Source organism: Bufo gargarizans, chromosome 4 (assembly GCF_014858855.1).
Source record: "Bufo gargarizans isolate SCDJY-AF-19 chromosome 4, ASM1485885v1, whole genome shotgun sequence".
In the NCBI taxonomy this organism is placed as follows: Eukaryota; Metazoa; Chordata; class Amphibia; order Anura; family Bufonidae; genus Bufo; species Bufo gargarizans.
Window position 1 is genome coordinate 441,850,395 of NC_058083.1, and position 15,809 is coordinate 441,866,203.

The following is a 15,809-nucleotide window of genomic DNA, read 5'->3' on the forward strand; positions in this document are numbered from 1 at the left end:
TGTATCCCACCCAACAGATATCACAGTTATATAATTTTCCCCCAAATGTCACCATTTATCAAAACTACCATATTCTAAAGTTATTAGATTACCATTGCACTCTATGGCCAATCTGTTTCTATGCTAAAAATCAAGAGTGGCTCATAAAATGAGAGAAAGTATGAAGAACAAATTATACCTATCCTCTTTTATGAATTCATTCCTGGTTGACCGATACTCATTATTGACATGTGTAGGAAGATACTTAGTTGTATTTTAGGGATAGATTAGCTCTCAGAATTCATTTTGTGATTTTGATATTTCAGTTTATACTCTTCCTTTAGTCAAAGGGGTTGTAAGCTGAGGTATGACACTTCCAGAAAAAAACTGCTACTCTTAACCCCATAGGGTTTTACTTTTTATTTAATGGTAAGTCACAGTTTGAGTTCTCTGCAGCACCAGCATGAACAGTTTTAAAGCCCAGACCTTAAATGAAGCTGCTCTGTCTACCTCTAACTCAGCAGGAAGTCACAGCATGACCAGAAACACCAATCATCAGCTAATCAGCCATCTTTGCAGAAAGTCCCTTGCTCTCATTATCACTTCTCAGGGCATACACGCTTTTGCAGGTGACAGCCTTTTCTGTGCTCAGAAAGATCCGGTTTGACTTCTCTAGGGTGCTTTACAATGTATTTACAATGTATCTTTCCTTTCCGAAAGAGGGATTTTTATTTGGATATTCATAATATACATAGGGGACAATATGGGCATGATGCATAGAAAGAGTTACGTGACAAAGTGAAAAAAATGGGGCATTTATAATTAGAAATATTACAACAGCACCACTCAGTAAGCATAATCATACTAATAATAGTAGAAGCACTTCTCTACTAAGTCACTGATGCAACTACAATTAGGCTTGACAAGTGCTTCATGATGAAGAACTGAATACATCAAATGAATTAACGTAGTTTACTGGAAAGAAAGGATCAAAAGTCTAGGATCTCTGGAAGAAATCATCATAGCTGCCAAATGTATGAATGTAACCAACATGTCTCCAACTATTGGCATAGACGCTTACTGTAAACTGTTATTTTGGTAGACTAAGAGCTATCTATGGAAACCAAAACAGAATCTCTCTGTGCTGGATATAGACTCTCTTTTTATAAAGAGAATATGACCTAAGAGGGACACACAAAACTGGGCTGCATGTTTCCACAATTTGTTCTGCTGGGAGGATCAGGAAAGCACATTGAGAACCAAACCTTCTGTTACTGAAGAATTCTGAAGTGTGAACAGTAGCCACACATTCAGTTTCTGTTTAGAGTTAAGCAGGATCAGAGTTGTTAATGCTAGTTCAGATACTGCTTCAAAGAAGGAGGTATCAATGGCAATTAAAGTACCTATTATGTCCAAAATGCTATTTTATATGTGGGAATGATCTTATAATAAATAGAAAGGCTGCGGGATACTTCAGTGATCTACATACATAACTTGCTTTGTCTTAATGATCATTTTTTGAGTTATAATCCATGTTATATTACAATAGATTGAAGGTATTAATTTAAATGGTATTCTCATCACCTAATTTTATGACATGCCATTCATATGTGCTATAACACTAATAGATGGGGGACAAACCTATTGATCCTCAAAGAGTATTGCTGTGTTCCTAGCAGTTTCCTGCACAGCAGATGTTTGAGAGAGTCACTGTAGAGGGACTTCAGCACTAAACTGTGACCCCTTATTTCTAAGGATTAGTGGGGACGTGGCCGTAGCATTCCTACTGATCAACAAATGATGGTATGTTCTGTCAACAGATGCCTATATATATAAGTTTCGGAGGGCAGATTTCACTGGGATAATCTTAAATTGCCATATGACATTTAAAGTCCCCCTGATGCACCCCTAGAGTAGAAGCTCAAAAAAAGTGACCACATTTTGGAAATTATGGCATAAGGTGACAGTTTTATTGGTATTATTTTGGTGTACATATGATTTTTGATTGCTCTATATTACACTTTTTGTGAGGCAAGGTAACCAAAATGGCTGTTCCTGGCACACTTTTTATTTTTTGTTGTTTACGGTGTTCACCTGACAGGTTAGATCATGTGATATTTTTATAGAGCAGGTTGTTACGGAAGCGACCATATCAAATATGTCTATATTTATAAAAAAAATCATGCTTTTGTGTCTTTTTCTGAAAGCCATATTTTTTTTATTTTTTGGGTGATTATCTTATGTAGGGGCTGAGTTTTTGCGGCATGAGGTAACGGTTTGACTAGTACTATTTTGGGGTACATACAACTTTTTGATTGTTTGGTATAACACTTTTTGTGATGCACATTTTTTATTTAATTTTTGTTTACGGTGTTCACTTGACAGGGTAAATCATGTTATATTTTTGTAGAGCAGGTTGTTATATAGCCATATCTTTTTTTATTTTTTGGGCGATTGTCTTAAGTAGGCTCTCATTTTTTGCAGGAAGATATGACCGTTTGGTATTATTTTGGGGTACCTATGACTTTTTGATCACTTGGTATTACACTTTATTTTATGTAAGGTGACAACAAATGGCCTTTCTTGGCACAGTTTTTTTTTTTTTTTATGGTGTTGACCAGACGAGGTGGATCATGTGATATTTTTATAGAGCTGGTCGTTATGGACGTGGCGATACCTAATATGTCAGTTTTTTGTTTGTTTTTTCTATTTATTTTTTACAATTTTGTCTGTCTTTTTTATGGGAAAAGGGCTTTTTATTTTTACTTGAAACTTTACTTTTATTTAAATTTATTAATTTTTTTGTCCCACAATGGGACTTAAACATTACAGGTTCTGGTCCCTGTTTCAATGCAGTACAATACATCTGTACTGTATTGCATTGACTATTAGTGTATTACATAGTGTAATACACTGATAGTTTGCCTATGAGACCCAGCCTGGGGGCTGGGCCTCATAGGCCTCCATGGCTGCCGGGCCCCAAAGCCTTTGAAAGTCTTGAGGCTGCCATGGCAACCATCGGGCCCCCGCCACCGCAGCGCAGGGGAGGGAGCGCGAACCTCCTATATGCCTCGGTTAATCCACCGGTAGCAGCCGGGCCCCTGCCGCTGATCTTGGCACCACACATGGGGAGAATGCTCGTCCTGGGGCGAAAAGTAACGGCCATTTAGGACGAGCATTCTCATAAGAATTATAATAGGTTAGAATTATTTTTATTAAGTGATTATACTAATAGACATTATTTTTACAGCGGCTCAGTGATTAACACTGTTAACTTGCAGCACTGGGTCCTAGGTTCTCCCCATGTTTTCATGGGTTTCCCCTGGGTACTCCTGTTTCCTCTCCAAAGACATACTGATAGGGAACTTAGATTGTGAGCCCTATTGGGGACAGCGTGATACTAATGTCTGTAAAGCGCTGCAGAATATAGTAGTGCTATATAATTGAGTAAAAAAATAAAAATAAACACAGAATAAAATAATACAAAAGAAAGAACCCGCTTTCCAGGCATATACAGATGTAGCAGAATTAAACATGAGTGTGATATCACGTCTGACTGTGATATCATGACACAAAACCCATTGAAAGACACTGAAAATGTTAATTAACATCTTTTGTGTAATTCATTTTATAGCAGTAACTTAATTTTTGTATTTATTTATAGAGTTTTATATTACAGTCATACAATGTACCGTTAACACGAGAAACAGTTGCCCATAGGTAAGGCAAAAAACTAAATATTAGAGTGATGTATAATCGCCCATCCAATCAAAAAGGCAATAAATAAATTAAAAAAAAGGAAAAGAGAAACTGCTGTCTCCACTTCTTATCACATACACTGACATATCTGGTAAAAGGGTAGTCCAGACAATGGTTCCCATGTATCCCAGATCTTGTGAGAAAGTGCTAAAAGGTATTCCATAGTCTAAAGGAATATAAATCTGGGCGTGATGGTGAGTTCGATCGTTTCCAGAATAAGGCGATGAGACATTTAGCTACTGTTAAGATGTGGAGGAGCAGCTTGGCACCAGAACTCCGCAGACTTGGCAGCGGCACCTTAAGTATAAGAGTAGAAGGGATTGGTCGATGGAGTAGGGAACCTAGCAATAAATAGCAGTAACTTTGTAATGCTGTAAACTGAAACCAATCATAATCCCTTATCTGGTGATTTCTGCATACATGCTTTAGATGTCTGATTCTGTTTCTGCAACCACCAATGATCAAGCTGGAGAGAAAGAAAGGGTGTATATATAATTCAATGCTGTGATATTTACGGTAACATATTTGCAAAATACGGTATGTCATCCTTAATGTACAGTTAATTGTTGTCTTTGAAAACTCACATGAGATGAGTGTGTCCAGCTTTCCCTTTGTTCCTGAATAGCGATTTCCAGCTTACATGTTTACCAGTGAATGGAAGGCTGCATACTGAGTGCAGTGTTTATGGCATAGCAAGATGGAAATTTGCTTTGTTTTGTCGGTTAAAAGAGAAAAGGCCGAGCATAAGAAATACATCTGAAGTTTCACAGCTGCTGCTCAGAACAAGTCCCTGAACTCTGTTATTCATTTTTTTCTTTTATGTCTGAGAGCATGTTAGTGTTCTAGCTGGTCCTATTATTAACTGAACGTCTGAGGGGCCTTTTGATAAAAGCAAGCGATTAACCTTACTCCTTCACATTAGGTGCTTGCTGAGCTGAAAATGCAGAATAAATGTAGACATCAGAACACAACAGTACTGAGTTGACACCACATTTCTGTACATCTAGTCTTCAAAAGTTAAAAAAAGGGAATTAAGTGAAGTTCAAACTCTTTCACACAACAGGATTTGAGTTCAGTATTTTGCATCAGTATTTCATAAGTCACAGGAAGAATTGGGTCCAACACACAGAGAAGCTGGACATATTTCCATTATGCTCCATCTGTGTGAAGCTTTGAACCCATGTTTCGGCTTACAAATACCAATGCAAAGCACTGACCACTAATATATTAAACGACCCTTGAATAAGGCTACAGTATATCATCAATGTTCCCTGTTTTTTGAAAACCTGCCACCCAATATCCTTCAACAAGCTACCGCCAACACATTGTGCATACCTCTTTGCGGACGTGCTATGGTTTGCAGTTTGCATGATCACAGAAGGATAAGCCCTAGTGTCGTTTAAAGAAGCAAATCCTCATACTGACATGCAACATATTTCTTCTGTTGAAAATAATGCCAGAAATCCAAGAAGAGACGTCCCCTGCACGACTGAGGCCAGTGATTGGCTGCAGCGGTGACCTGTGCACAGAAAGTAACTGCTGCAGCCAAGAGGATGGAAGAAACATGATAGAAAACAAATGAATGTCCATTCTTTTGTTATTTTAGGCCCTTTACAGGGGTTGCCCAAGTTTTTTATATAACTCAGATAAACCCTTTAAAGTGACCATCCTGGCCCAGCTGGTGTGAAAATAATGTAGATGTATAAACATACAGTACATTTTATCATAATACAGTTGTGACATTTAGCAAACGGCAGATACAAGTATTTGCTCTTGGCCATAGTTATGGCAACCGGATTGAAAATGTCTATTGTGTACATGGCTGACAACTCACAGAACGAGAATCTGATGTACAATATAAACCGGGCCTCATTTTTCAAAATTGGCTACAAGGTGTTGTCCATAGCCACCCATCAGATCTCCGCTTTCATTTCTTGAAATGCTCTTGAAAAGTAAAAGCTGTGCTCTGGCCTGTTGCTAAGGGCAACAAGCTCAGTTTTACTGTTTAATTTCCTGACTAAATGGCCTTATTGATAAAATATAAAAAACAACCCAGGTTTAGAACCCACAACCCCTTTAATATCTACTGATTGACTCCTGAATGAGCAGTGCAAGTTTTCACAAAAAAATCAGACTGTTAATGAGTTTATGGCAAAATTCTGGCGGACAATGCTTCCCCTTAAAGGGAACCTGTCACCTCTACTAGGCTACCCTTACTGTTCATTGTGTTACCCTAAACATATAAATTACACTTTTTATTTCATTTGCAGACGAAATTCAATAAGTATTATGCATTTTTGTACTTCCCGCCTTTTATGCAAATTAACATACAAGAGTCATATCTTACTTGTGTGACCAGAGAAGAGTCATATTTTCAAGCTCTGACTCATCTCAGGTTAATTTGCATATGTATCAAATCGTTTTTTTTGCACAATAAAAGCACACAGAGCTATGGGGACTGGGTATTGCGGATGTGCTAGCGGCCATCTAGCAACCCATGTCCTCAGCTCTATACACAAAATCCAGATGACAGGTTCCCTTTAAGCCATGCCCGTTATATATATATATATATATATATATATTTAAAATAAAAAATAAACCTATAATGAAAATGAACTGAGACTGGCACCCCCAGAGGAAAGCATCCCCGAAACGCGCGTCGGGGTATGTGGTTCTCCTGAGGTGGATATCCCTAGTATAATGGGTATGTAACTATACTATGTATTACTGTGAAGTTAGGTGTTGTGATGTTTTACAGATTTGATATACCGTATTTTTCGCCCCATAAGACGCACTTTCCCTCCTCCCAAAAATGGGGGGGAAATGCCCCTGCGTCTTATGGGGCGAATGCTGACATTTTTACATCACAGGCTGCGATGTATGAGCGAGCAGGGAGGGACTGGGAGGAGGAGCTGGTGGGCGGCAATTGCGGCGGGGCTGGTGCAGTCACTGTACACCGGCCCCGCCTCTCCAGTGCTGCACTATACAAATATAAAATGTCTCATTCAATTAAAAGTGATTAAACATGCCCCCCCCCCCCCCCCCCCACTTTTAATATTAGCGTACACCCTAACAACTTCTGTAGAATGCAGGCCGGGCGGGCGGCAGCGTAACTCCCTGATTTCACGTGCCTGCGCCACCTACGTTATGAATGAAGCAGGTGGCGCAGGCACGTAACATCAGTGAGTAAGGCGCCGGCCACCCGGCCTGCCTGCCTGCGTTGTACAGAAGCTGTTAGGGTGTACGGTAATAATAGGAGTGAGGGGGCATGTTTAATCACTTTTAATTGAATGAGACATTTTATATTTGTATACTGCAGCGGTGGGGGGAGGGGGGGGGGAATCTGTGGATGACAGTTTTATGTGGGACATCTGTGGATGGCACTGTTAAGGGTTTGGGGGGGTCTGAATGGCTCTGTTATGGGCTGGGGGGTCTGTGGATGGCACTGTTATAGGGTGGGGGTCTGTGGATGGCACATATATAACAGTGCCATCCACAGATCCCCCATAACAGTGCCATCCACATATTCCCCATAACAGTGCCATCCACAGATCCCCTATAACAGTGCCATCCACAGATCCCCATAACAGTGCCATCCACAGATCCCCCATAACAGTGCCATCCACAGATCCCCCATAACAGTTTCATCCACAGATCCCCTATAGCAGTGTCGTCCACAGATTCCTCCAAAACAGGGTCAGACACAGATCCCCCCGTAACAGTATCCTTCACAGATCCCCCCCATAACAGTGTCCGTCACAGATTCCCCCCATAACAGTGCGTCATCCACGGATTCCCCATAACAGTGCGTCATCCACAGATCCCCATAACAGTACCATCCCCAGATCCCCCCATAACATAGTCCCTCACATATCCCCCATAATAGTGCCATCCACAGATCCCCAGTAATAGTGCCATCCACAAACCACCATTAGTTCCAAACCCACCAAAAGCACACCTTTTGGTTAAAAATATATTTTTTATCATTTTCCTCCCCAAAAACCTAGGTGTGTGTTATGGGCCGGTGCGTCTTATAGGGCGAAAAATATGGTACTTTTTTTTTTAGTCCTGGTCCCCAATACTTTATTCTGCTTTATATATATTTAGGCGACCACTTGTTGATATAGAGATTCAATTGCTAATATGCATTTGCACTTTGCTGTGCTATTGGTGACTATCGGTTGATATGGAGATTTAATTGACAAACATGCAATTGCACTTTAGACCTGCTGGTGTTATATGTATATATATATATATATGTTGCAGGGAAATGATGAAAATGTAGATTTGATCAAATTCCTAAGGGAGATGATGTTCCCTAAAGAAAGTAAGTGATTTGATCATCAAATCCCTTAACTGTTTTAGTGAAAGGTTTAATATTTCGAGCCTTAAGTTGAACTGAGCCTAACTGTGTTCCTAACTGTGGAAACAGACAGCTGAAAGGATGACGCAAGGGAATAGGAGGGCGGGCATATGCAGAGGCTGGGGCGGGGGAACAACGAAAAAAGGCAGGGCAGCCTGGGCACCAACACAGTGAACGTCACCCCTGGGCACTTGCAAATGCTCATTTGCATATTAATAAAAGTTTTATTTTTTCCAGCTTCTGCAAGTGTAAAGAAAAAGACAAAGTTACCATTACATTCATGTATAGGTGTGTTATAGGACAATGCAAGAACTATATATGGCCATATCGAGGTGACAGATTCCCTTTAACTGTTTTAGTGAAAAGTTTAATATTTTTGTTAATATAATAATAATAATGATATGAAATAATATTGTTTAGATATTAAAAGTATTTATTTAGTAAACCATGCATTAATAAATGTAGAGTAGGTAATACAACAATAGTCATTGAAACACAAATCAAATCTCCATTTTCATAATTTCCCTGCGACACATATATACATTTCAACTGTGGACACAGGTGTATGCACAATATTGGGCCAGATGACCTATTTGTAATTTCTGTTTCCCCCTTCTTTTTGCTCTACATGTGTACTCTGTTATACCTCCTCAGGTGTAGTCCACTTTTTTATCGGATGTATCATGTTCTCTTCTTTATATATGTCATTTGTATTTGATAAAGAATATTTATATTTTTGATGTCATACCCGTTTAGTCTCAGTTTATTTTTGGTATAGGTGTATTAATGTACACTGAGTGGGGTCTTTAGGATCTTTTTTCACATAGGACATTGGTACATTATTTGTATGTCTATGTGCATTTTGTAACCTGTACATATTAATAATAAAAAATTAGAATACGGCGGCACTTCCAATAAAGTGACATGTGCTTTATTCACCAATAAGGCGCGACCTTTCTGTTTATTTCATGGAACCTTTTTCAAGCAGTGATAACAAACAATGGTGCCAGTACAAGTATATAAGGCAGTGGAATAATCAATTGATCAATTCATCCAATTAGTGCAAAACAATCCATAAGTTACAAAAATATATATAAAAAACATGATCACATCACATATACATGATCCGATATGATAAAAGTGCACACATACTAAGGTATAAATTTAATACACAAGTGTAGATATATTCCATATACAGTCGTAGCCAAAAGTTTTCACTTTTCACAAAGTTTGCTGCTAAACTGCTTTTAGATCTTTGTTTCAATTGTTTCTGTGATGTAGTGAAATATAATTACACGCCCATCATACGTTTCAAAGGCTTTTATCAACAATTACATGACATTTATGCAAAGAGTCAGTATTCGCAGTGTTGGCCCTTCTTTTTCAGGACCTCTGTAATTCGACTGGGCATGCTCTCAATCAACTTCTGGGCCAATTCCTGACTGATAGCAACCCATTCTTTCATAATCACTTCTTGGAGTTTGGGTTTTTGTTTGTCCACCCGCCTCTGGAGGATTGACCACAAGTTCTCAATGGGATTAAGATCTGGGGAGTTTCCAGGCCATGGACCCAAAATGTCAATGTTTTGGTCCCCGAGCCACTTAGTTATCACTTTTGCCTTATGGCACGGTGCTCCATCGTGCTGGAAAATGCATTGTTCTTCACCAAACTGTTGTTGGATTTTTGGAAGAAGTTGCTGTTGGAGGGTACCATTCTTTATTCATGGCTGTGTTTTTGGGCAAAATTGTGAGTGAGCCCACTCCCTTGGATGAGAAGCAACCCCACACATGAATGGTCTCAGGATGCTTTACTGTTGGCATGACACAGGACTGATGGTAGCGCTCACCTTTTCTTCTCCGGACAAGCCTTTTTCATGATGCCCCAAACAATCGTAAAGAGGCTTCATCGGAGAATATGACTTTGCCCCAGTCCTCAGCAGTCCATTCACCATATTTTCTGCAGAAGATCAATCTGTCCCTGATGTTTTTCTGGAGATAAGTGGCTTCTTTGCTGCCCTTCTTGACACCAGGCCATCTTCCAAAAGTCTTCGCCTCACTGTGCGTGCAGATGCGCTCACACCTGCCTGCTGCCATTCCTGAGCAAGCTCTGCACTGGTGGCACTCTGATCCCGCAGCTGAATCCTCTTTAGGAGATGATCCTGGACGCTTGCTGGACTTTCTTGGGGACGGATAAGTTTGAAGTTGACACAATATGGCTCAATTTCCAACGGATCCGTCCCCCATTGACTTTCAATGTAAAGTCTGGACGGATCCATCTGAGTAACTTTCACACTTAGAATTTTTTCTAAAATATAATGCAGACGGATCCATTCGGAACGGATTTCATTGTCTGCATTAAAGGAGCGGATCCGTCTGTGCAGACACCAGACGGATCCGCTCTGAACGCAAGTGTGAAAGTAACCTAACAGGTCAAGTCTGCCATTTTAACCCAATCAGCCTGACATAATGATCTCCAGCCTTGTGCTTGTCAACATTCTCACCTGAGTTAGCAAGACAATTACTGAAATGACTTTTAATGACAGCAATGAAATGCAGTAGAAAGGTTTTTTTGGGATTAAGTTAATTTTCATGGCAAAGAAGGACTATGCAATTCATCTGATCACTCTTCATAACATTCTGGAGTATATGCAAATTGCTATTATAAAAACTTAATCAGCAACTTTTCCAATTTCCAATATTTTGGTAATTCTCAAAACTTTTGGCCACGACTGTACTATAATTCCATAATTGTCCATGATTACATCATTGATATCCATTGTGAAAGTAACAGGCGCAAAAATCACCCGGCCACTCATGGTCACATTGCGATCATGTGACCATGAGTGGCAGCATGATCTCTGGCGGCTCGCCTCCCTTCCTAGGCTCTGAGCGTGCATCGTGTCTCTGCGTTCCAGATACGGGCCGGATATGCCGTGATCAGCTGATAGTGGGTCGCGACAGTTCTGGTGTGAGTCAGGAGCATGCGCATTCTTCACAGTGAGACGCTGTTCCCTTCCATGCTGGTTGGTTGATCCTATATTATTCATTTATGTAATCATGTTTTTAATTTTTGCACCTGTCACTTTCACTGTGGATATCAATGATGTAATCATGAACAATTATGGAATTATAGTATATGGAATATATCTACACTTGTGTATGAAATTTATACCTTAGTATGTGTGCACTTTTATAATATCGGATCATGCATATGTGATATGATCATGTTTTATATATATATTTTTGTAACTTATGGATTGTTTTGCACTAATTGGATGAATTGATCAATTGATTATTGCACTCTCTTTTATACTTGTACTGGCCCCATTGTTTGTTATAACTGCTTGAAAAAGGTTCCATGGAGTGAACAGAAACATTGCGCCTTATTGGTGAATAAAGCACATGTCACTTTATTGGAAGTGCCGCCGTATTCTTATTTTTTTTTTGGATGTACAGGTGGTAGGACCACCGCCTTAACCGCTGGCACTCGGACTGTACGGTTTGGTGGTGCTGCCCAGGAGCTTTTTTTTATAGATATATATACATATACAGACGTGGACAAAATTGTTGGTACCCTTTGGTCAATGAAAGAAAAAGTCACAATGGTCACAGAAATAACTTTAATCTGACAAAAGTAATAATAAATTAAAATTCTATAAATGTTAACCAATGAAAGTCAGACATTGTTTTTCAACCATGCTTCAACAGAATTATGTAAAAAAATAAACTCATGAAACAGGCATGGACAAAAATGATGGTACCCCTAGAAAACACAGAACATAATGTGACCAAAGGGACATGTTAATTCAAGGTGTGTCCACTAATTAGCATCACAGGTGTCTACAACCTTGTAATCAGCCATTGGGCCTATATATATGGCTCCAGGTAATCACTGTGTTGTTTGGTGATATGGTGTGTACCACACTCGACATGGACCAGAGGAAGCAAAGGAAAGAGCTGTCTCAAGAGATCAGAAAGAAAATTATAGACAAGCATGTTAAAGGTAAAGGCTATAAGACCATCTCCAAGCAACTAGATGTTCCTGTGAGTACAGTTGCACATATTATTCATAAGTTTAAGATCCATGGGACTGTAGCCAACCTCCCTGGACGTGGCCGCAGGAGGAAAATTGATGACAAATCTAAGAGACGGATAATCCGAATGGTAACAAAAGAGCCTAGAAAGACTTCTAAAGAGATTCAAGGTGAACTTCATGCTCAAGGAACATCAGTGTCAGATCGCACCATCCGTCGTTGTTTGAGCCAAAGTGGACTACATGGGAGACGACCAAGGAGGACACCATTGTTGAAAACGAATCATAAAAAAGCAAGACTGGAATATGCCAAACTACATGTTGACAAGCCACAAAGCTTCTGGGAGAATGTCCTGTGGACAGATGAGACAAAAATCGAAGTTTTTGCCAAGGCACATCAGCTGTATGTTCACAGACGAAAAAATGAAGCATATCAAGAAAAGAACACTGTCCCTACTGTGAAACATGGAGGAGGCTCTGTTATGTTCTGGGGCTGCTTTGCTGCGTCTGGCACAGGGTGTCTTGAATCTGTGCAGGGTACAATGAAATCTCAAGACTATCAAGGAATTCTAGAGAGAAATGTACTAGCCAGTGTCAGAAAGCTTGGTCTCAGTCGCAGGTCATGGGTCTTGCAACAGGACAATGACCCAAAACACACCGCTAAAAACACCCAAGAATGGCTAAGAGGAAAAAATTGGACTATTCTAAAGTGGCCTTCTATGAGCCCTGACCTCAATCCTATTGAGCATCTTTGGAAGGAGCTGAAACATGCAGTCTGGAAAAGGCACCCTTCAAACCGGACACAACTGGAGCAGTTTGCTCATGAGGAGTGGGCCAAAATACCTGCTGAGAGGTGCAGATGTCTCATTGACAGTTACAGGAAGCGTTTGATTGCAGTGATTGCCTCAAAAGGTTGCGCAACAAAATATTAAGTTAGGGGTACCATCATTTTTGTCCATGCCTGTTTCATGAGTTTATTTTTTTACATAATTCTGTTGAAGCATGGTTGAAAAACAATGTCTGACTTTCATTGGTTAACATTTATAGAATTTTAATTTATTATTACTTTTGTCAGATTAAAGTTATTTCTGTGACCATTGTGACTTTTTCTTTCATTGACCAAAGGGTACCAACAATTTTGTCCACGTCTGTATATATATATATAATTTTTTTTTTTCTCACATTTTCCGCTTAGCCACAGTCACTTATCAAGCAAGGGGCAAAAATGTCTAAGAAACCTAATAAATCTGGCACATAGAATCCTGGTGCATTTTCATAAAAAATCTACTCTACTATCCTATTTCCTTCTGTGTCCACCATCTACAGAAAATATAGAAGAAGCTGTATCATTCACTATAACACTTCTTCCCAACAAATGGGGGACACAGGACTCCTCTTCCTTGGATCCAGGGTATCTCAGCAATCAGACTCTTTCTTTATTTCAGTACCCTTAAATCATTCTGTTAAATATCTCTATTGTATTGTTTTATGGTATAATCAGATGCTAGACTCAAAAATATCCAGACAAAGAGACGAAAATGCAGAACTTTGATGCTTGTCAGATCTTCATCCATTAGCGTGGGGTAGAATGTATGTTGTATGACACACTGCAAGCACTTAACATGACTCAATGAACTATGATGTAAAAGTACAAGGATTTGATTTTGCTCAAGTACAGCAGTATATAATCTGAGAGTCTGGGCTGCAGGCGTGCTGAATAAAACATGCAGAGTACAGAAAATTCCTGCACTTAAATAGATTAACATAATGTTCAAGTTTTTGATCCAATGCATATGTAAAGAGTGGTAACTATTTATGGTCCTTTAACCCCTTTCTGACATGGCGTTTTCCATTTTTTCTTTTCATTTTTTTATCTTTTCCTTCCCAGAGCCATAACTTTTTTATTTTTCCGTTCATGTAGCCATATTAGGGCTTGTTTTTTGTGGGACAAGTTGTATTCTCTAATGCCTCCAATTAATATTGCATATGCGCATATGATGTAGTGGGAAGCTGGAAAATAATTCTAAATGTGGTGGAATGGGGAAGAAAATGCAATTCTGCCACAGTTTTATAGAGTTTTGTTTTTATGGCGTTTACTATGTGGTAAAACTGATCTGTTCGCTTCATTCTCTGCATCAGTATGATTACGGCAATACCATATTGGTATATTTTTTTTAGTGTTTTTATACTAAAAAAAATTGGAAATTTTAAAAATAAAATTTCATCTCCATATTCTGACCCCCATAACTTTTTATAGTTACTTCTACAGAGCCGTATGAGGGCTAATTTTTTTCCGGGACAATCTGTGGTTTTTATTTTGGGTATTTTTTTTTCTGTTACACCATTCACCCTATGAGAAAAATGTTTTTACATTTTAATAGTAGGGACGTTTTCAGACACAAATATACCTATGATGTTTATTTTTTTGCTTATTTTAATTTTGGGGAAATGGATTTTGGACTTGAATTTTTATATTTTTATTTTTTAGGCTCCCAAGTGGACCACAACATGCAACCATTAGATTGCAATTTATATAAAGTAATCAAATATTATCCATTACGGTATACAAAGATCAATATATTCCAATGCAGTTCTGCCACCTGCAGTTCTGAATTGGAATATACACATCATTTTATAGACAATCATCTTGGTTATCCCATACATAAAATGGACTTATTTAGCATATGATTAGTTATGCAGATTCATGTCATGTAACTACATTATTACTAAAACAGTAGCTCCTGGTGGTAGAACAATTGTTTTCTTCTTGTATACTACAAGTTATGACCTGTTCTCACATTCCCTAATAGCTCCGTTTGTTATTAGGTTGATCCCCAAGCGAAAGGTCACAGGTTTGAATCTAGGAGCAGCCATGAAGATTTCCCAAGAAAAGAGAAACAGCATCATCCAACACATAGATAGCTGTGTCTTGGCCCATAAAATTGCCAAACTGCATCATATGAGTGCCATGACAGTTGGAAGAATATGAAATAAAGTACGTCCACCCATTCCAAAGCCAAGAGGTGTATGTCTAGGCAAAATATCGGAGTCAACAAGTCGGCTCATCACAATGTCTGTCCGTTCTGGCGTGACAATCACGGCAGTGGAGGTGGCTTGTATGCTTTGTAATAGCGAGCTTACAGATGTCCATACAAGCACTATGTGAAGCACAATACACAAGTGTGGAGTTTTGTTTTTATGGCCCAAAAAAAGATGAAGAAGCATCAAGTTCAATATCGTCATAAGAAGCATTGGCTTGAGTTTGCAAAAAAGTATGAACAGTGGACAGTACAACATTGGTGATTAGGAGCGATGAGACGAAAGTCAATAGACTGGGCTCTGATGCGTGCAAATTGGTCTGGAAGAAACAAGGGAAAAGGGCGCAAATGGATTGAGAAATTGAAGGAACTGTAAAGTTCGGTCGAGGAAGCCTGATGATATGGGGTTGTTTCACAGCCAAAGGAATTGAATACTCGACCGGGATCAATTGTGGTCTCAATGCTGAGCTATATGTGAGTATCCTACATGATTAGTTACTTCATACACTCGAGTACTATGGATATGAAAAGGACGACATAGTGTTCCAGCAGGACAATGACCTGACGCATACGTGGAGATTGTCGAAGAAATGGTTCAATGACAATGAAATAGAGGTGCTGGATTGGCCCCCACAGTC

General features: G+C 39.2%; 1 protein-coding gene and 1 long non-coding RNA gene across 2 annotated transcripts in view; one reads left to right on the forward strand and one right to left on the reverse strand.

The window, feature by feature from the left end:
- The window catches only part of TIAM2 (TIAM Rac1 associated GEF 2), a 441,154-nt gene that overhangs the window by 77,385 nt on the left and 347,960 nt on the right, over positions 1-15,809 (forward strand). The window lies entirely within an intron of this gene.
- Positions 3,871-4,397, reverse strand: LOC122934150. Its single transcript, XR_006388637.1, has 3 exons — positions 4,323-4,397; positions 4,159-4,204; positions 3,871-4,035 (listed from the first exon to the last, which is right to left on the reverse strand). It is a non-coding gene; the product is annotated as an uncharacterized LOC122934150 (long non-coding RNA).